Raw genomic sequence first — 21779 nt, 5'->3', positions numbered from 1 at the left:
GTTGGGAAGGCAAGATAAAATTCTTCAGTCCCCCCACCCTCTTCTCTGCCTGGTTCTCAGTCTCCAGGGAGCTTCACACCCCTGGCACATGTTTGACTCCCACTCAGGAGAGTGATTTAGTTACCCAGGAAGCTCTGGGCTTCTTTTTAAGGGATGCAGACTCCAGCCTTACTCCTCTGCTATTGATCAGCCTAGCTTCACAGAGCTGGCTACAGGGTTCTATCCTGGGTGTGCTACTAACATCTAACACACACACACACACACACACACACACACACACACACACACTCACAGGAAACTGTACAGAGGTTGACACAGGAGCAAATGTGATCCTACCTTAGCCTCCTGAGAAGCCTGTAATTTTTGGTCTCACTTATTTTGAAGTCTTCAGGCATCAACGCTGGGTTACCTGGCAACTGGGAGAAGGATACTTGGGCTGGGAAGCCTGGACAGTTGGCATGATTATTTATTTGTTTGTTTGTTTGTTTGTTTTGGTGCAGTCAAGTTCTGGGTAAGCCAGATTCAAAGCTTGGGGGAAATAACAGGTTTGGTGCTAGCCCTGCTGAATGGGCCAAGGAAAACTACTGGAAACTCAGCCTTTTCAGCATAAGATCCTGCTCCTAAGACCAAAGTTCTCCTTGAACTCCCATGCCCTGACACTGTCATTACACTCAGGTGATGTTTATGAGAAGTTGTACCCAAGACAACCCCAACCCTCACCACACATCGTGCTGCCTGTTAGAAATGAAGCGGTCTGGCTTGGTCAATTTCTGGGCTAGGGTACTTTGTCCAAGGGTACTTTGTGAGGGTGGGGGTGGGGATGGGGGTGGGGATGGGGGCTTGCTAATGAAGCAGAAGAAAAATAAAAAGTGAGGTGGGAAAGAAAGACCCAAGTAGTGAGATACTGGGGTCTGCAGCTGGAACACCCTGGCCCAGCCCCATTTGGGGGCAAAAGGAAGGGCTCTCTGCTCTCTGAGGGGCCACAGCAGCTTCCTCCTGCGGAGAAAGGCCTGAGTCAAAAGATCAGGGCTGTGCTGTGAACCGCCAGTGGTGGGGTGAGGCTGACTACAAGGTTTGTACAGATTTTGAGTCATTGTCCCTGCCTGCCCCCCACCCCCACCCATTCTCTCCCCTCCATTCTCCCCCCACCCCCAGCAAAGATGCTTGGTAGCAATTCCCTTATGAGAACTTCAATGCGTGTGGATGCTTGTGCTAGGCGGGAAGCAAACTTTGTTGGGGTGAGGACAAGCTTAAGTTTCTCTGGTTGGCCTTTTCTCCTCAGTTAGGAAATGAGTTCTATGAACAGCGTAAGGAACAGATAAACGCATGAGAGGCTAGCATGTTCCATTCCCGGGAGAAAAGGAGAGTGAAACTGGAAATGCTACATCAATTCAAGGAACCCCCATTCTCCTTGAGATTGAGTCTCTCACGTAGCCCAAGCTAGCTTAGAACAGTGCAGCTGAGAATGGAGAATGACTTTGAAATTCTGATCCCCCTGCCTCCACTGCCTAAGTGCAGGGATTACAGGCCATCATGATTAGTGAGTGTACTGGGTGCTGCGGCTAGAACCCAGTGCTTCTGACACGCCAGCAAGAGCAAGCTCTCTACCAGCTATTACACCTTGAGTTCCTAGAGTTTGTTATTCTTACTGTGTAGATAGGTTCGACTTAGACCGCCCCACTTGTCATACGTGGCTCAGGACTGTACTGGGTGCCAGCATGGATGGCATGGGCTGAGTGTCTTGGTGAGGAGCCGAACGAAGGCTCAGCTCAAGTTTCAGTCTCCATATAGTTGGTTGTGAGGCTCCAGGTATGCCAACACCCAGTCTGGCCTCTGTTTTCCCCACCTACACAATGTGTGGGTTGCACTGACCATTTCTAAGCAATCTGACTTATCTTTAAGACCTGGGGAGCTGGGGAGTGGAGTGAGGTGTAGTGCTCTGCTGGAGAGCCGAGCGCTGCCCGCCACCCAGCGGTGCGAGCATCGCGAGCCTCCCAGAGGCTGCGGCTCCCGCCCCGCGTGCCCGCCGCCCTCGCCGCCCGGCGTGATGGATGGCTGCGGAGCCGGCGGCCTGTCAGGTCTTATTGATGAGGTGCGCACTGACCGCCGCCGCCTCACCCGAGGCGGCGGGAGGCGAGCGCGGGCCGGTGGGAGGGCGCAGACTCGCCGGCGCTCGAGGTCAGCCCCCGGCCGCCGCCAGCGCCCTACTGGCGCGTCCCGGCCCGGCTCGGGGGCGCTGGAGGCCGAGCCTGGCGCCCAGTTCGCCGGCCGCGCTTCCTTCCCGGCCCCGTGCGCCCTGGCCTCGGCTCTTACCGCTCCGCAGCGCCGCCCCCGGCCAAGGCTGACTCCGCGGCGTGGAGTGCTTAGCCCTGGGACTATCGTTATCCCGGGTCTTGCGTGTATATACAGTCACAGATGACAGATAAAGACAGACCTGTAACTAAAGCCAAGCTGGGCAGATGAGTACCCGGCTCGGTTTCCAGCAGAGCAAACCCACTTGGGTTACTAGGCTAGAAAAGGTGCGCTGGGCCTCACCTCAGTCCCAACCTCCAATTTCCCCAGGCTGAGCCTTTCTCCATCTTGGCTGGACCCAAAGTTTTCTTCCCTTAGTCTTTTGGATGAACAAGAAACCTACCTGGCAGATTGTCATCCGAGGACCAACCCACGGGAAAAACAGTTACCCCAGCTCCTGCGGGCCTCACCTGTCCATCGTTTACTATGGAAAATCTCTAACTCCCACCCTAGGTGCCCCTTCTCTGTGTGGACGGGGATGGGGGGGTGGGGGGTGGGGAGGGGAGACTCGAATACATAGCTTTTCCTGTGCACCTTCAATTGAGGCAAACTAATGGAGAAACTCAGCACTGGAACCTCCCCACCTTGTGTGTGCGTGGGGGGAGGGAGCTAAGGGCTTCTGCCCCACCCCAGCAGCCCTGACACTGAATTCCCAGATAGTTGTGGGAAGGAAAGTGCCACTCAAGAACTAGAAAACAGGCTTTTCTCTGGGACCAGAGAAAAAGAAGGAGGAAGAACACCTTCCTCGTAACTCTACTGTTGTGGCTCAAGGCTCTGGAAGAATTCAGCCTAGATGAAGGGCAGTAGGGGTGAGGCAGCTGGCAGTCTGAGAGTCCAGATTCCTGGGTCTGCTTCAGGTCACCAGGTGAGTGTGAAGGTCACAGAAAGTCATTTCCTTCACACATTTTGTGTGTGACTTTGAACTCCATAAACTGGTTTTGCCAAGTTTTACCATTCTGCCAAGCAGTCAAGTGACTGTACCAGGAACACAGTCTTGGTCCCACTGCAACTGCATAGTGGGAAGCCCCTCCCCCCCAGCCATTAGGGCTCAGCTCTGTCTTAACCATAGGTAATAAATGTGTTCTACGAAGAACTCAAAATGGGAAGTCCAGCCCAGAGTAGTCGTACATGCCTTTAATCCCGGGATTCAGCAGGCAGAGGCATGGGGGGGATCTCTGTGAGTTTCAGGACAGTCAGGGCTATATAGAAACAAACAAACAGACAGACAGACAGACAGACACATAGGAAAGGGGGCTGAAAAGCTGCCTCAGTGGTTAAGAGCACTGGCTACTTGCAGAGGAGCTAGGTTCAATTCCCAGCACACACATGAAATGCTACAACCAACTCCAGTCTCAGGGGATCCAACATCCTCTTTTGGGCCTCTACAGACACTGCACATATGTTGTGCATGTGTACATGCAGGTAAAACATCCATACATATATAATAAAAATAAAGAACAAAAATGTGCATTGGAGGACTATTTGAGTGTGCAATGAAAGGCTTGGACTGCAGGTGAGAACTTTCAACCATTCATTCCCTGGGCAAACATCCATTGAGTACTACGAGTGTTGTATAGTCCCCGCATGTCACCAAGCAAACACACCTCACTCTGCATAGCCTGCTTTTGCATTCTACAGGCAAAGAAGGGGACAGAGGAAGATATCTGGTACCTTGTCCAGCTTAGTAGGAGCATAAGGAAGATAAAGATCGAAACGCAAATGCTTGGAACCTAGTGTCTAGACACTTCCTCTGAGCAATGTGTTGGTATTGTGAGGGACACACAGGGGAAGCTGCAAGTGTGATCCTGTTATCCGTCGTTCCTCTTTCAAAATCCCCACCCCGGTCCAGAGTCAATTTCTCTTCTGCCTCTGCTTCCATGGCCTTTAGCATATTCTATTTCTTTATTTTCTCCACACCTAATTGCATGTATACATCTCTCCCCTAAATTTTAGTCTCCTCATGAGAAAAAAAATCCTATGTATTTTCCATAGTTTCTAAGATTATAGTAGTCTTTGTTCATGTTGTTTTTCTGTTTTATTAAGGGGCTGGAGAGATGACTCAGTGGTTAAGACCACTGGCTGGTTTTTCTGAAGACCCAGGTTACATTCCTGAAACCTAGATGGTTCACTATCATCTGTCATTCAAATCCCAGGGACTTTGACATCCTTTTCTAGCCTCCCAGGGCACCAGGCATCTACATGGTACACATATATATGTGCAAACAAAACACTCACACACATGAAATAAAAAAATAAATAAGTCCTCAAAAGCATTAGACTAAAATTTGAAAATTGGGTCTGTTTACCTAGTACGCATGAAGCCCTGATTTTTATTCCTAGCACCACACCAACTGTATGTGGGGATGAAGGTCTGTAATCCTCCTTTTAGGAGGTAGAAGCAGGAGGATCAGAAGTTCAAAATATCATTCTCAGCTACATAGTGAATTTGAAGCCAACCTCCTTTGGATACAAGCAACCCTGAATTAATTAATTCAGAAAATTGGAGGTTTCAACCCATCCCTATGCTATGTAAATCTTCCTTTTACACACTGTCAGGGGTATAGCAGAAACATCTGCCTAAAGGTCCTTTTCACTGTATGCCTGCTCAGAGAGGCTCACTTAGGGACAATGCCGAGTGGTGAGTGGTGCTTCACCAGTGCCATAGGCAGAGTCCCTGTTAGTGGTGACCATGGCCTTAGCCACCTCCTTTGACTCACATATCAGTTCTGGGCCAGCCTCGTCTGACATTGCTGGGGCAACCCAAATGATGTAACCAAAGGGTTACAGACTTTCCTGAGCCATTCTTTTGAATCATACAGTACTGAGTCACTAGTACTCTAGCTGGCCAGGTTAGGGGTCTTGAGTGGTCATCAACCTGCCTTCCATCTCAGCATCACAGGGGTGAATATTTTTTGCTTTAATATGATCTCCAGGGGAGGAGGTCTGGCAATCTGAGATGGGCCTCTGAGAGGGTGATCTGAAGGCCAGGGAACCTGGTTTAGCTTTCACCCCTTATAGAGAGCTGGCTCAGTGATCTGCCCAGCCAGTCAGGGGGGTAAGAAGGTAGAGAGCTGATGATTTGATAAAGACTCATGGGCATCCTATGGCTACCTTAGACCAAGGACAAGCCATGCCAAAATTGGGCCAGTATTGTATTTCCAGGTTACCTTCCTAACAGTCCTGTGGATTAGTATATATTCCAGTGCTCGCCATGAATAAAATGGGTATTGGGAGGTCACTAGTACCCAGGCATCTGGACCTTTGTTCTACTTCTCCTTCTTGATCCATAGGTGTCACAGTGGCCTGTGGTACCTGAGACAGGTCCAGTGGATAACTGCTGTCCTGTGTAGCACCACCAGCACACACTCGGATTTTCACCCTCTGCATAAGTTGCTTGAATTTGCTGAGCTGAATGAGTCTGGAGTTTTGAGTAAATATCTTCCCAGTTCTCTTTCCAGTAGAGTCAGTGGTCATGTGTCTGAAGACATAGGCCAGACACTGGACAGTGAACAGAGCTATGTGCGGTGCCTCAGGTGGGGTCTTAGGGCTGCTGGGAGCAAAGTCACTTACTAGATTTGTGGGTTGCTCTGCTATTGATGTTGAACTTTGTGCCTGAGCTCTACCATTGGTGAACGGGGACTGATAAAACGTTAATAAATAAAAAAGTTAGCCAGCTCTCTGAATAGCACGTGCAAATTCATTAACAATTACACTCCCCCTCCAAACAAGTGCATTGTCTGTTGATTTATTCATTTTTCAACATATGCCCCAAATGTGATAATAATGAATGGACAGATCCTGTCAGCTATCTACCAGGCTGTTGCTGTTTCATGGCCTTTGGGGTTAGGGTCTTGGCTGAGGCTATCAATTCATTGTGTCATTTCTAGCTATGATGTCACTCAGCCCTCTCATACTGTTGGGGGACAGAGGGCTTGTAACAAGGTTGTATCTCTCCTAGACTTGACAGGCAGCCTTCTCTTTCTTCCTATTCATCTCTAGGCACACCTTCCTCTGACTCCAGTTAAGCCTGCTCATGATGTAAGCTGCTCGTCCCAAAGACTCATGGGATTGAGACATAGGTGTGTGTGTGTGTATGCTTTCTGCCTCATTAAACTTGAACAGTGGCAGAAATAGTTGGTGTTTAATAATGTAATTCCCCACAGTGCTCCGAGTGCAGTAGGTGCTTAATAACACTTAGAAGAATGAATTAGTGACTGAATTTATATGAAGACCAAATAGGAGCGCTATATAAACCATATGCCTGGTATGGAAAGATGGTTTAGTTAGTAAAGGCACTTGCTCGTCTGGGTTGCGTACCTAGAACTGGCATAGCAGAAAGCAAGAGCTGACGAGTCGCCTTCAAGGTGACCTCTAACCTCCCCACGTGTGGCACGGCACATGTGCTCCAAAAGTCTAATTTTTGCAGCCTATTTGTGAAATGCATATACGTTCCCTAAGTATTTTCCTTTTTCTCATCTCGGAAGACCCGGGGCTCAGACACTATACATGCCTAAGCTCTGTAGACCATGCAGTTTTTGCTGTTCTGACCACTCCACACATGTGGGATCTAAAACTGCTTTTTGCTTCACTTTATAACTTGCACTTGCAGTAGGCTGGATGATAAATGAGCGATGAATAATTCCTTATTGCCACTTATCTGCTCAATCTATAAACTAGTGTCAGCATTTGCTCTGTTGGGAGTAAAGCTGTGCCTAGTATACTCATTAACCTGCTTAAAATAAGTCATAAAAATGGGCTTGGTAGGCAGTTCTTTTAACTAATTTTTAAAAATGGCATTGGTCATTCTCCACTTATACATGACTGACCTTTGGCAGATCACTTTAACCCCTCCGAGCCACACCTGTGAAAGGGGTGGGGTGGGGCAGTGCTCCACCAACCCTAAGAATCTAGAGCTGTGCTGTTCTTTAACTCCATGATTTTGGGATAGGCAAAATGAGGGATCCTGATAACCCCTATTAGAGCAATTACAGAGCAGTTGATAAGGGCCATCTGATCTCAGGCATCATGGAGGGTGGGGAGGCAGCTTGGGGTAGTTAAAGCAAGCATTAGAGTTTAATTCTGTTACTTATTAGTGATGTGACCTTCGGCAGGACAACTCAGTTTCCTCGACCATCACCACAGCAATACTGATTACTCCAGAGGGCTCCTGGGAGGGGCAAATATAACACATTCCTGAAAGCACTTGGATACACCAGAAGGCCAACTCATTCTCAATAAGGAGACAAGAGGGTTAGCATCTTGTGATCTAGCACTTGAAGCAGAACCAGGAGAAGGACTGTTTGATGTCCTCTGCTCCTTTTGGATTACAAGTGAAATTATTTTTATATCACATAAATCAATACTGAGTGCCTAAAGAAGTTTCTCTAAGACCTATCTTTGGTTGATTAAAAAATCTATGTGAGGAGACACTTCTGGAAATGCCGAAGTGAAGTATCTTAGTGAGAAAAGCAGCCAGGGTCACAGGACTCACAGGCCCAGCAACTCTCATCTGTAGGAATGAGGTTTGGTTTTGTCTTTCCTCAAGTGCCAGGGAGATACAACCCAGCTCTGCTCTTTTTGCTTCTTGGTTTCCTTTGCCTGCCTTGCAGCTCTGCCACAGCAGGGTCAGATCAGTGGCCTACCCTTTGCTGCAGCTTTGGTTCTTTTCATAAATACAGGATAGGGTTGTCAACAAGAGCATGTGGGGCTGCCCCCTGTGAGACTCTTTCTCCAGGACAGCACCTGCCACCATCCCAGTGCTGTGGAGTGGAGAAGCTTGACCTGTGACTACAGTGTCTGGCTGGGTCCTGCTTACCTTAGCAGAGATTCTGAAGTTAAAAAAAAAATCCTTAAGAACCTGGAGAAAGCGCTTGATCGCTTGATCGGATCTGATCTGGATGGTCGTTCCTTCTGGGCAGCAACTGTGTTACAATTGGTCAATAAGGAAGCAGGGAAGGGCCAGCACCTGTTGCCTGACCAACATCTGCAAGCCAAGCATGGCTTTGACTTGAGCAGCACCTCAAGCTTATCTGAAGCTTTCCCTGGTCTTGCAGGATCTGCATTGCAGTTTGTTTGTGCGCGGTTTGCATTGCCCACTGCTCCTCATTCTCTGTTAGCACCTTTCCCTTCCCTCCTATGCTTTGCCTACAGAGCGAGGACATCTGCCTCTGGAAATTGCTAAGAGATGTTTTCAGTGTCAGAAGAGAAAGGCACCTGGCATTTAGTTATCCTGAACTGCTTTTGTTCTCTGAAGGTCTGGCTAGAATTCTCTGGGTTTCTTTTTTACCAAGGTCTTTCTTTCTAAACACCCCTGGTCTATTGACCATGACTGAAAGACTGACTTCCTTTAACTCCCAATGCACCCTCCTCCTCCTCCCAGGCTGGAATAACCAAGTTGGCTTCCCAGCTAGCCCTGCACCAGGCTCCCAACCCCAAATCTTTCTGCCAGGGAAGGGAGTGTGAGTCGGAGGGAGAGTTACAAGAACAGAGAGCTTTCAGTTTCAGAAACTCAAGGCTGCAACAGAGATTTTAGACTGTCTGGAGGGCAGTGGAGCCTCCCTACAGGGGGAGGGGAAGCACTCTGTAGAAATCATTGCCTTAGGCAGGAACCTCCCCAGGCAGGAAGTATCCCCGGGGTTTTGGGCAGTTCTACAGTCTGACCATACACGTTGAGTTAGGAGCCTGCCTGTATAGCCTTTGCCCTGAAAACAGCTATAAAGATCTTGGGGAACCTGACCCACTCAAGATCTGGTCAGCCTTCCCCATTCTTTTCAAAAAACTGTTTTTTGTTTTTTTTTTTTAAATTTGAAATAAACACATTCACATTATAGCTCATTTGAAAAGACAGTACATATAACAACAAAAAGAACTCCCCCCCACACTCTTAGCTATGCCCATGAGAATAATCATTTAGAACATACTGCTTCATTATGCCTTCTCAAGGGAGTTTTATATCCTAAAGAGTGGCTCTCAAGCCATGTTAATTTAAAAGTTGGGACTTAGTGCTAAGCACATTGTTAGCACAAAGGAGGCTCTGAATATCATAGCTAACAATCAGAAAAACCTAAAAAAAATAATAAAAAGCTACTATGACACTATAGTGTCATATATCATTAAATTTGCTGTATCATTAAATAGGTCAAGAAAATAGCAATAATAAGTCCTAGCTGTTTACAATATAGGTTGCTATTAATTTTTGTTACCCCCAACTACACTTCTGAAGTGTGATTGTCAAGTCCTAGGCTTGGTTATGTGCCTTGGTTATGACGCACTTTCTTGTAGGACTCTCAGCAGTTCTTTGGGGCACATTTCTTTCAGTGAAAAATGCAATGCAGAGAGTCACAGGGACTTTCATAGAGACTGGCCTGATGTGGGAGGGGGCAGTGGTGGTGGTGGTGGTGGTGGTGATGGTGCTGCTGCTGCTGCTGAGCCTTTAATCTCAGCACTTGGGAGGCAGAGGCAGGCGGGTTTCTGAGTTCTCTGAGTTCGAGGCCAGCCTGGTCTACAGAGTGAGTTCCAGAACAGCCGAGAGAGAGAGAGAGAGAGAGAGAGAGAGAGAGAGAGAGAGAGAGAGAGAGAGAGAGAGAGAGAGAGAGAGACTGGCCTGATCAAAAGGCCACAGCCATAGCTCCTGTAAAGCCCCCCACAGCGCTCAATCTTGGATAAGACAGTTAAAGATGTGTTCATGTTTGTTGACTGAGGAAATTGCTTCTTATTGAACATATTTGATATCTGAAGAATTTGTAAGTCATAAGTTTAGAGAGGAAAAAAACAGAAAGACAAAATTAACGAGGCTATTAATGCCTAGCTGAATACTTTTTACCGTGTCACACTGTCACCTCTTGACTATTTGGGGGACCCATAGGAGGACTTTAAAACACAAGAAACTGAAACACAGACTTTTTTTTTTTTAGGTAATTTGCTTAAGATAACCAGCCAGTTAAGTGGTGGGAAAGCTTCCAGAATGTTCTTTGCTGTCTATAAATTGCCTTTTGTAACCTCAGACTACTTACAGAGATCAATTTTATCTTTGCAAAAGGTGGCAGGCTCAGCTACTGAGCACATTCATGCATCTTATTCCTAGAATAGGCTACAAAAATAACCTCTCCAAGGTCACCTAGCTTGTCCCTGAGCTATACTGGATCTAGAATTCAGGCTCTGGACATTTTGTGGCTGCTGCCTGGTGTTTTCTCTGACCTGGCTGCAAGCATTCCCTGTGGGCAAGTGAAGAAAATCCGCTTGGAGCAGGCCCATGGCACTTTCCGGTTTCAAGCCGGGAGTGTCACCAAGTCTGGAATCTCCATTTCCAGGCCTGGAGGGAAGTAGTGACGCTTGGGTGGGAGAATTAGAAGCCTCTGGCCCCTGGTGGAGGAGCCAGGCACCCAGATCCACTGGAGTAGACTAGGGCTGGCACTCTGAACTCAGGCAAGAGCAAGCCTAGATCGAGGCACAGCTGAGGACCTTGGAGTGCCCGTGCTGCTTTCAAAGGGGAATCTCAGGAAGCTGCTCTTCCCTCTCCTGGCTGGTGGAGGGCAGAGTGGGGGTGGGGGCGCTCACTAGCATTCTGGGGAGGGGATTCTTGAATTGAATGGAAGGCTGGACCAGATAACCTCCGGAGCCCTTCCCACTCCCCACATCTCTGATTTGTGTGCCTTAAGGGAGAGAAGTGGTCAGTCAGAGGACTGCCATAGTTGATTTAGGGTCCCGCCCCAGTTGTCAGCATAGCCCTCCTCTTGGGCAAATAATTTAACCTGTCAGTACAAGGCACAAGGCTTGGCTTGGCGAGGAGTGAAGCTTTGCAAATGTTTGCTGAATGAATGGAACGAATGAATGAATGAATGAATGAATGGCTGACTGGATTCACACTTCTCTGCAGCCCCAAGGGACATTAGTGAAAATGGAAACTTACAGTGTCTTTAGGTGTGAAACTCACAGCAAAGTAAGAGCATACAGACCCCTTTAAAAGAAAAACTATCCCTCCAACTCAGAGAGGTAAGGCAACGGGTGAAAATATAATTTCTTGGCACCAGGAAACACAGTTTTCCCAGTGAGTTTTGAGTTTCATTTATTCCACTCTCCTTAGTGGCGGCGTCTCAGGCAGCAGTAGGATGAGGCAGCATAATCTTTTCCTCCTCCCCCACCCCGGATAAATGCTAAATACTGAGGGCTAATGGATTGTTCTTGGGGCCGACCAGATTAGATAGCAGACCTTCCGTTATCAACAGTGGAAGTAAGCCCCAGCAGTGGTGGTGATGGTAACGGTGGTGGTCGAACACTAGGGAAACAGGAAGGCACAAAAAACCAGAGAGTTTGCTAAGAAAGTGCAGAATGCTAAGGCCCTTTCAGGTGGCCTCTCAGAACTGCTCCTAAACCCCAGGTCTACCCCCACCCCGTCCCCAGTAGTTCCCGGTCAGGTGGGTCGATGCTGTCTGTGGGAATTGGGGAGTAAGTCCAAATACAAGAGCTCTTCCATTTTACTTGTCAACGTTAAGGGTCCAGAAACACTTTGAGACACCCCTTCCTCCAATAACCCTTCATGTTTTGCGGGAACAGCGGTTAAGAATTCCAACTTTCTTCCTTTTTGCTGTTTCGGATCCTGAGAGAAGAGACAATTCAGTGCCAGCTTGTTCTCCACTCCCCCCACTCCGATTTCCCCATGTCAAATTTCTACCCGCCAGCGGCCTTCCTGCCTTCCTTTCTTTGGGGTTTTTGTTTGTTTTGGAGATGGGGTGGTCCTTAATCTGTAACCCAGGCTGGCCTCAAAATCCTGGTGCCCCTGTGGCCTCAGACTCCGCAGTGCTGGGATTAAAGGGGGAAGGCGCCGCGCTTGGCTAATGAGCTTGGTTTTTAAAAGTTTGTGATAGATTTCTCTTAAGAATTAATGATTCTTTTTTTTTTTTAATTCTTAAGAGCAAATGTTTCCCGTTTCTTGGCTTAGAAGCTAATTTTTCTGCCTCCAGTCACTTTCTGGGAGCGCAACTCATCTACCATCAAGACTATTCTATGAAAATGCTCATGTGTGATCTAACAACAAACCCCACATAAATCAAATAATAAGCACTCAAAATCATTAGGTATCTACAAGGAACAGCTAATTGTTCTATCATTATTATGATAGAGCCACAGAGATCTAACAGAAAGCAAATGCAATCTTAGCTGGTGAACAAGGGCAGTTTACCCACTTGCACCCTATCATTCTCCTGTAAATCTCTGGAGCTAGTGAGAATCCAGCAGAAATACCTCCGCAGGATAAAGCATCTGGCCTCATTTTTATACATTACTACCCAATTTTGGGGGGGGGGGAACACTACTGAGGAGCCATGGGAAAGTTGTTATAGTGTCATCGTTATTTGGACAGGAGAAACCTCAGAAACTCCTTAAGAGAAAACGAATTAGCTTCGATGTAGTTTGATATTTAGAAATTGAAATGGAAATGATAATTCACCGTAGGGAAGCTTTTGATTCATCCAGTGCAAGGAGAGTAACACATGAAAACGAACGAAACAAATTGATCATAAAGAGCGGGGAAAGACCCAGTCGGTTCCGAGAGAAGTGTAAAGGCAGACAGGACGTATGTGGAGGGAACTGGTGGGGAGTAAACGGGTTATGGAGGAAAACTGGAGGAAAAGGGATCAGATGAAGGAGACAATTTCGATTCAGCCAGAGAAGGAGAATTCTGGAACTGAGTTGGGAGAGAGGATGCGGAAGAATGGAGGGACAGATAGAGAGTTAGAGAGAGGAGGAGAGGGAGAGGAAAGAGGAGAAGTGGGGAGGGGGCACTCGGGAGAGAGAAAGGAGAAAACCAGGCTAAGTAGATTGTGCAGAATGAATAAAGACGCCCCTAAGAACGACAAGTGGGGCGCAGAGGGCAGAAGCACCCTTCTTGGGTATGCAACGAAACCACGGCATTGGGTCCAGAGACGAGCGCGCTGGGGCCACTCAGGGGGAAACATCAGTGTGCATGTGTGCGTGTGTGTGCGTGTGTACGTGTGTGTGTGTGTGTGTGTGTGTGTGTGTGTACATACGCGCACGCGTTTGCAGCCACCAAACGCGCGCGCTTTTTACTATACTTTTTACTATACTTAGCACTCGGGCTCTGCCAGAAATTTTATTAAGATCGAAATTTTACTAAGATCGAAGTTTTGTAAGAATCGGAGGGACGGTGGTTCGACAGTGTCCTTCCCTGAATGTCAGCACGCCGATGCCAAGTCACTCTGTTCTTCTGACAAGCCAGAATTCACCAAGTTCAAGAAATATACACCTTCAAAGATATTTCTGATTTGTGGAAGCCCGGAACGGAGAACCCAGAGGAAGGAAGGAGTTTCCCTAGGCCCAGTTTCTCTGGCCACTCATCAGCCGGCTCCTTAACCTAGTATTAACCGTGACTCCCTCAATTTTGCATCAAATTCGGCTAGAGAAAGACCTGAATATATGTCTTGTAGTCTGGGGTGGCTAAGATCCTTCCACCGGATGTTTTTCCCATAGGGATATTTAGAACAGTCAAGTTGGGGGGTACATTTGAGGGGAAACTTGGAAATCTACTACACTGATCTAAATCACCGCTAAACCTAGGGTTCTCTCTCTCTCCTTTCTGTGGGATCGGGATACCACCTCACATCGGTGGAACCAAACTAGGAAGAAAACCAGTTTTCCTATGAGGTCCAGGCAGGGAGCAGGGCAGGGAGGTGGAGCAGAGGGCCGTGTGGAGAGACGTAGTGGGAGAAGTCGGGTTGAGTCTGGTGGGCTAACTGTCCCAGCAAACAGGCCAACAGCATTATACTACACAGATGTCTCCTCCGTGTCTCTATTATTAAACCCCAAGCGGAAAAAGCCCCACAATATCAGGCGCCCAGGAGAGGGTTCCTGGGTACCACCTAGGCCACCTGGAGAGGGTTCATAGGCAGCAGGTACAATGCCTGCTCTTCTGGCGGTCCCAGATCGTCCGACCCATGGGCTTCGTTCTGCTAAGGAGTTTCAGGCGCAAAATACAATGGTCTAGGTAGGTCACAAGAGTGGTCTTGGCTGGAACTTTCTTGCCTGTAGACCTAGTTACCTAGCTTATCGATCCTGCGAGTGAGGAAGCGGACTTGCTAGTATTCTTCAGCCAGGATCCATCCATTCGCCATCCCCGCCCCCTCCCCAAAGAGACTTGAACCACCAGGGGCCTGACTGGTTGAAAAGCACGCGGAGCAATCTGGCATCGGATTTTCTACCCAGAGCTAAGCGGTAAGCCAGGCACTGGAAAGTGGTAGCGAACCCCACTTGCGGGGACCTTCCCAGCCTTGAGAAAGGGGCCTGCTCAGCCTTTCCGCTCCACCTGGCCGCCCGGCTTTGCCTCCACCTCTCAGGTTCACTGTGGGAAGGTCCAGCGAACCCCAGGCTCCGCGGGCAAGGCACACAATTCGCAGGCTTATGGCCACGATCCCCGCAGGGTGCGTGCCTGGATCGCCGTGCCTCGAGGAGAGACTTAATCTGAAGAGGAGTCATTTAGTGACTAGAGTAAACTTGGGCTTGACTTTGGGCATATTTCTCCCATCTTTCTCCTCCTTGTTCCAGGAGTGAGGGAAACAAGCCAAACCAGGACGCGAGAGGAGTTTGTGAGCTACCTATCAAGGATTTAATTAGACAACATTAAGAATATTGTCTTCCGTTGTAATTTCTCTCACTTGGGGATAATTCTGTCTCGCTGGGCAGTGCAGAGGCTTTTTTTGCTGTCGCATTATTTGAGACACCCCATCTTCTGACCCACATCGCATCCACCCCTTTAAAGAATGCCACTTTCCCCTGAGAAGCCTAACTTGTGGCGGGTGCCCCCCCCCACACACACACACTTGGAGGCCCTCTGTCTACAAGCAAGACTCTCGGCCGCGCGCCCAGTATTCCTTCCCCAAGTTGCACGGGACCCCGAGCTAGATGCCCCCACCTCTTTTTCTTTTAGCCGACCGATTGGATTGTGGTTCTCCCTGGCGCCCATCTCTGAACTTTCTTACCCTCCGCCCAAGCCTGACGCCGCTAGGTTTGTTGACCTTAGATCTGCCCCTTGTCTTTATCACCCAAGATCCGGGAGTCCCGCGGCGTCCCCAGCCGCCCCCTGCACTCCCCTGCAGGATAGCCTTTCAAACCTTTCTAGAAATCTCCCTTAATTTCCTTTGCAGAACCTACAGAAAAGTCGTCCAAATTCCCAAGATCGCTGAGAACCTCCAGGGCCTAAAAAGCCCCCCCCCCGCCCCGTTTGTCCCTACACCGCATTTAGATCCGAATAATGCAGGTGAAAGTGCCCCTCCCCCATTATTCGAATAATTGTCTCGAATCTCACTTAGCGTTCTGTTTAAACTACTGGAGATTGATGTCTGTAGCCCCCGAACCCCTTCCTCTGGGCAGTTCCCAGCTCGGAATCCCCCAGACTTTACGGATGCAAACCGTGACTTCCCTTCCTGTGAAAACAGAACTAGGCATTAGAAAGCCGTTGGAAATGGGTATTTGATTTGCCCCGAGAGAGACACAACGGGAACCAGCTCATGAAGATTTCTTTCGTGCCAACCACAGAAAACTGTTTTCAGGATCCCACTAAATGTGATCCATAAACAACAACAACAACAACAAAAAAAAAACAAAAAAAAACCCAAAACAAAACAAAAAGCAAAAACATGTTCAGAACATGTTCCTAGAAGACCGAGACCGGTGGCAATGAGCCCATAAAAATAAGCTCATGAAGGGGACTTTCAAATGCCATCTGCCCTAGACTGATTTATCAAAATAAAGAGAGTAGAAACGAACCATTTGCAGCTACTAAACAGTGATACCAACAATGTGGACGACAAAGGCAAGTGAGCATAATTCATACAAGTCTCGCAGCCTTGTACGGCTTTCCTTTAATCAATATAAGTATTTTTTATTCCTTTCTTCAATTTTTTAAAAATTTTTTTGGAGAGCACTGGGGGTTGAGAATAGGAGGAAATGAGGTGCTGGGGGTATAAGGCAGAGGGGAGGGGAAGTTGCCAGGTTGCTTTTGAATTTACTGCTGGAAGCCCATGCTAGCTAACTGACTAGCAGGGGATGTAATCTCACCCTCTGCTTCACACCAGTCCTGCACCAGGGAATCTAAATTCTACCCAGGCCCGGAAGATACACCAGTGTCAAAAACACCCAGATGTCTGTTGTCAACCTTTGAGCAAGTGGAGGAGGTTTGGACAACAGAGCTGCCAGCCTGGCAGGACCTGGGTTGTTTGCCGTTTTTTTCCAAGGCTTCCTTGTTCCAAGTCCTGTCCTCAAAGAGACTACTGCCTTTGCTGTCTTGACTCCCCTTATTTTGGATTCAGCCCTTTCCTCGGATAATAGGATTCAAAGTTCAGCACCTACTTCCCCAGTCTTGAGAAGAAGGGGAAAAAGGTAGGTTTGACTCAGCTGCAAAAGTCCACACAGCCCAAGGCTTCTCCCTGCGTAGGGAGAACAGGACGCTTGTCCTCTGCTTGCTTCCATATCCCTGCAGGACCCAGCTCCACCCAGCTAGATGCTGACCCTAGGATCAAATGAAAATCAAACCCACACAGCAGCTGGCTGAACCTTAGCTGCTCTAGCAAAGAGAAGGAGGCACAAATCCCATTCACAACTAACCAGCCAGTGGGGACACAATACAGTCACCCATTCACAACTAAACAATACAGCCAGTGGGGATACAATATAGCTACCCATTCACGACTAACCAATACAGCCAGTGAGGACACAATACAGTCACACATTCATAACTAAACAATACAGCCAGTGGGGACAGAGTACAGTCTGCGGCTGCACACTTTCTGGCTCAAAGCTTCCAAGGTGAACTGTGGCCTGACTGGGAAGGGCTTGCCTGAATCCTCCAGGGTGGTCCCTAAGAGGACACAGGTGGCCACAGGGGACCCCAGGAAAAGCAAACCGATTTGGGTTTGCTGCAGGGAGCAAAGGCCCAGTGACACCTGCTTCAATCTGCTCGGCCTCTGCGGCCAGCCTGTGTCCACTCCCCTGGGATTTTCCAGGGGGGAAACCAACCATTGCCATTAGTTTCCAACCACAGGAGTCAGGTAGTGAACCAGGAAATAGAGAAACTCAAATGCCAGCCAATTGTAAGAAAGGATAACAGAGATGGGGAGAGAGAGAGAGAGAACCTCAGCAGATTGTCCTAGAAACAATCCATTCTTTCTCTTTCCTCTAGGCAAAGGCTGGAGAACTCCCACCAACCTCCCCACCAAGCCTGGGTGAGGGTGGGTGCCCTGGACTGAAGCCTGTCTGTTCCCTCTTTCCTAGGTTCCTTTCCACCATGCACAGTGTTCCCTGTGGCTTAGATCCTTCAGCTGTTCCTTCTGGCCTCCTGGTAGGAGGGCCATTTGGGGGTGACTCACCCTAGGTAGAAGCTCTTCAAGGCTTGTTGGAGGGTAGCTTTCAGGGACAGATCAGCCTCTAGACCCAGAGATTCCAGCCTGTTTCAGCCGGGTGGGAGGGAGACGTTGTGAGCTATGTCTCCCGACTCCCTCTGCTCCCAGCTTCCCTCTCAGAATTAGATAACAGCAAAAATAGATAAGAGAAGTGATTCATTAATTCAGCGAGTCCCGTGGCTGGTGGCTGGCTTTTTCTCCTTGGTATGTGTGGAAGTGGAAGGAAGCCCCGGCGGGGCATAAAGCACTGGGTGGACTTTTTTTTTTTTTTTTTTTAAACAAGTCTACATTCAGGAGGTTCTGCTGAGGCTGCTCAAGGTCACTCGGAAGGACTGCACACAGATGGAAGGAACACCAGGGTATCACCACTTACTGGGAGATGCCCCTCCCCCAACCTGCTGCTGCACTCTGGGCTTGCCCTTAGAAAAGTGGTCCTACAGGCCTGAGGGGAGGAGACCCTAGCCAACCAGGCAGTGGAAAGCAGTGGATGTTTTAGAGCATTGCTGGTTAGAACCAGGGGCAGCAGCTCCTCCAGAGTGTAGATTAAGACCTTGAATGAGGTACCCCAAACTGAGAGGTACCCCAAGTCCTGGAGCAAGGAAACTAAGAAACCCACTTTGGTTTCCCCATCAGTTGAGTCCTTAGCGGTGATAACAAGTGGCCTCTTGTTATGGGGATTCTTTCTTCGCTGAAAAGGAGTCTTCTTCCAGGTGACTGTCAGCTCTGTTGAATACTCCTAGAGATGTGGAGCTCCGCTTCTACTGGCCCCCAGATGACCCAGGAATGCAGGGTTAGACACAGAGAGAAAGGTTCACAGAGTGAGCCGTGGGAATCAGGCAAACAGATCCCTCTGGTTTTACTCAGGGTAGATGGCCCCTGTGGAGTTGGTGTCTCCAGAGGAACGTCTTAATAATAACAAGAAGAGCAAACACAATGCCGGTATACTTTAATGCATTTCCCAGTTCATCGTTTCCCGGGGCCCTTGAAACAGTCCCTAAATGGCGGAGAGAATGCAGACAAGTTATTACTGATCTCCAAATGTAGACCGAGAACTAGAACGGAAAAGCCCGGGGGTGTCTACCAGGAGAAAACAGGCGCTGAAGGGAAAGAGAGGTGAAGGAAGGCCTGGAAGAAAAGGGGAAGACAGGAAAAAAGACAGGACTGCATTTCCCTTCCAAGAAGTTTGTTATGAATATTTTCAGAGTGATGAATAAGGTGTCCGCCATGGCTCTTCTGCTCTAATGTGTTGCCCTTACCAGATGACTTGCAGAAACTATTCAACAGGAAGATGTTCATGCAAAACTCCCTGAAGCGTCAGGTCATTAAAATTCCTGGAGAGTGAGCTGAACTCGATGAGACACAGGCCTCCTCTACTCAGCCCAGTGCTTTGGTCACGTGGGTTCTACTGTTGTTATTATAAAATAAACACAACACAAATGTTACTACTTCAGTTGCTTTAATTTGCAGGGTTCAGTGGCATTAAGGACATTTCTATAGAACCATATCCCCCCCTCCAGACACATTCTCCATCTCTCTCTCTCTCTTTCTGTCTTCTTCTCTCCCTCCTTCCTTTCTTTCTTCCCTCTCTCTCTCTTCCTTCCTCCTTCTGTCTCTCTCTGTCTCTCAGCCTCTCTGTCTCTCTGTGTCTCTGTCTGTCTGTGTCATTTCTGTCTCTCTGTCTCTGTCTGTCTGTCTGTCGTCTGTCTTTTCCTCTTTCTTTCATTACTGGAGTTGAACCCAAGCCCTGAACATACCAAGAAAGAGCCCTACTATTAAACTCCACCACAGACCCTATTTTACCCTTTTAAAAATAGTTTTTTTTGGCCTTTTGTTATGTGTCTGTGTATGGATATTTGTTTGAGGCCAGAGTTACAGGTGGTTGTGAACCACCAATATGGATGCTCAGTTCCTCCGGGAGAGCATCAAATGCTCGTAATCACCGAACCATCTCTCTAGTCACCCAGTTTTGATTTGAGACAGGATTTTACTATGCAGCTCAGGCTGGACTTGAACATCTAATCCTCCTGCCTCACATCCCGAGTGCTAGAATTACAGGCATGCACCTCTTTGGCCCCATTCCTTCCTTCCTTCCTTCCCTTTTCCTTCCTGAGATCAGGTCTCTTGTAGCCTGGGCTGGCGTTAAAGTTGTCAAATAGCTTGAGCTGGAACGCTTGATTCTGCCACAAGCTGTGATTATAGGCATATATCACCATGTCAAGTTGACAGCTCTGGGGATCAAACTCAGCCTCAGACAAGAAACACAGAGCTCTTATGTGTTTTAAGGGGATCTAAGCTCCACCATTCTTTAGTCCAGCCTGTGGTTCTACAGTAAGCACTCACACAACACATCCCCAGCCCCCTGCTTTCTGCTGGTATGAGTTTCATGACCACAGACACCTATAACTGACTCGTCCCATTTCACACTTCATCCCTATCCTTCAGCCACATTGTAGTACTCACTAGCATTTCCATCCTCTCTAAGGCCCAAGGATGCTAGCCCATGTGTACAGACCACATTTTATTTCTCTATCCATCTGTTGACAGATATTTGAGCTGTCGCCAACTTTAAAAAATGGTTTCCTTACTTTTTGAGATTATAATATAATTACATCATTTCCCCTTCCCCTTCTTCCTTCAAAATTCTCCCATATAACCCTACTTGCTCTCTTTCACAATCATAACCTCTTTTTCATTAATTGTTGTTAGATGCAAGCAAACATGTGTGTTTGTGTGTGTGTGTGTATGTGTGTGTAGGAGTATGTTTATATCTACATCTATCTACCTATGTATATTCCTAAATAGTAACTACAACCCGTATAGTGTTAAGTGCAGTATGTTTTCAGGGCTGACTATCTGCTATTGAGTAAGTACTTGATGTTCTCTTTCCTGGGGAAGATCTTGCTACTTGTAACTATTGAGAGTGATACTCTCCTAACACTGCACAAACATCTTCCCTTTGCTGCTTTCCTTTCTTTTGTAATTATCCCCAGAAGCAGAGTTGCTCTTCCAGATGGTAATTCTGTATCTCCTTTTGTAAATAGCTGCTACAATACTTCCTGACTTTATAGTTTTGGTCTAAAACTGGAGAGGGTCTCTCCTTTCCTTACTGGGAGCAGCAGTGAGCACTCACTTCAGCTGGTGTCCCACTGAGGGGCAGACTGCAGACCTTCTGAGGACTTCTGTGACAGAGAAGTTTTGTAGCCAAGGAGATTGTCAGATGTGAAGTTCTTTCCAGAACTTTGTCAGAGCTGAGAGAACACCCACAGGAAACTAGCCAGAGACCCGAGGCTCAACTGTTAGCCTGCCATCCTGTGAGATTACAGGAATTTGGGCTTTACATAGCCTTGCAGGCCTTCCAATATTCGGGAAAAATATACATTTTTTTGTGCTCCAAAAATATTATTATTTTCAACGCAACCATGGAGTCTGGGTCTGGTGGCTTGTTCTGTAATTCCAGCACTTGGGAGGTAGAGGCAGGAGGTCAGGAGTTCAAGGCTATCCTCAGCTACTTAGACCACCCTGAACTAAATGAGATTCTATCTAAAGAAGAAGGGTCAGGAAACCCGAGGCAGATAACGACATGGATTTTGGGAGGACCTGACATTCCATTATCTTTTGGGTAAGCTTGTGGTTTTATGGCCACAGCTAGACTCCTGATTTTGAGGAGAAAGGGAAAGTCCTTGCCTAGTGAAGTCTAGGTGAGGTTGTGATAGGACTCCCCTTGCCTGACTCCAGGGAAGACAGCTTGAATCTGTGCTTGTCCCCTTAGGACAGAGGGACAAGCCAGTAATGAGGAGCATGAGGTTGGCAGAACTGTAGATATTAAAAACACTAGCCAGAGCATCAGTCATATGGACCCACATCTAAGTCTGCAGGATGGTGCTCTCTTACAATGCCAGCACTTGGGAGGCAGAGGCAGGAGGATAGCTGTGATTGAAGGCCAGCCTGGTCTACATAATGAATTCTAGGCAGGTTAAACTTTATAGTGAGACCCCCATCAAAGGACAAAGATCCTCACGAGAGGCCAGAGGGACTTAGAGAGAAAGCCCCAGTTAGAAGTTCCTCCTTCTGGTTGTTTCA

General features: G+C 47.9%; 1 protein-coding gene across 1 annotated transcript in view; it reads right to left on the bottom strand.

Moving 5' to 3' along the window:
• Positions 1-17840, bottom strand: part of Gata4 (GATA binding protein 4) — a 71657-nt gene extending 53817 nt beyond the window's left edge. The window contains exon 1 of the mRNA XM_052191224.1: positions 17667-17840. The gene's annotated coding sequence lies outside the window, so the exon portion shown is untranslated. The remainder of the gene's footprint in view (positions 1-17666) is intronic.
• Between the last annotated feature and the right edge of the window lie 3939 nt (positions 17841-21779).

The sequence above is a fragment of the Apodemus sylvaticus genome, chromosome 8, assembly GCF_947179515.1.
Source record: "Apodemus sylvaticus chromosome 8, mApoSyl1.1, whole genome shotgun sequence".
In the NCBI taxonomy this organism is placed as follows: Eukaryota; Metazoa; Chordata; class Mammalia; order Rodentia; family Muridae; genus Apodemus; species Apodemus sylvaticus.
The sequence above is the reverse complement of the archived record's forward strand: the minus strand, read 5'-3'. Positions and strand labels throughout refer to the sequence as shown.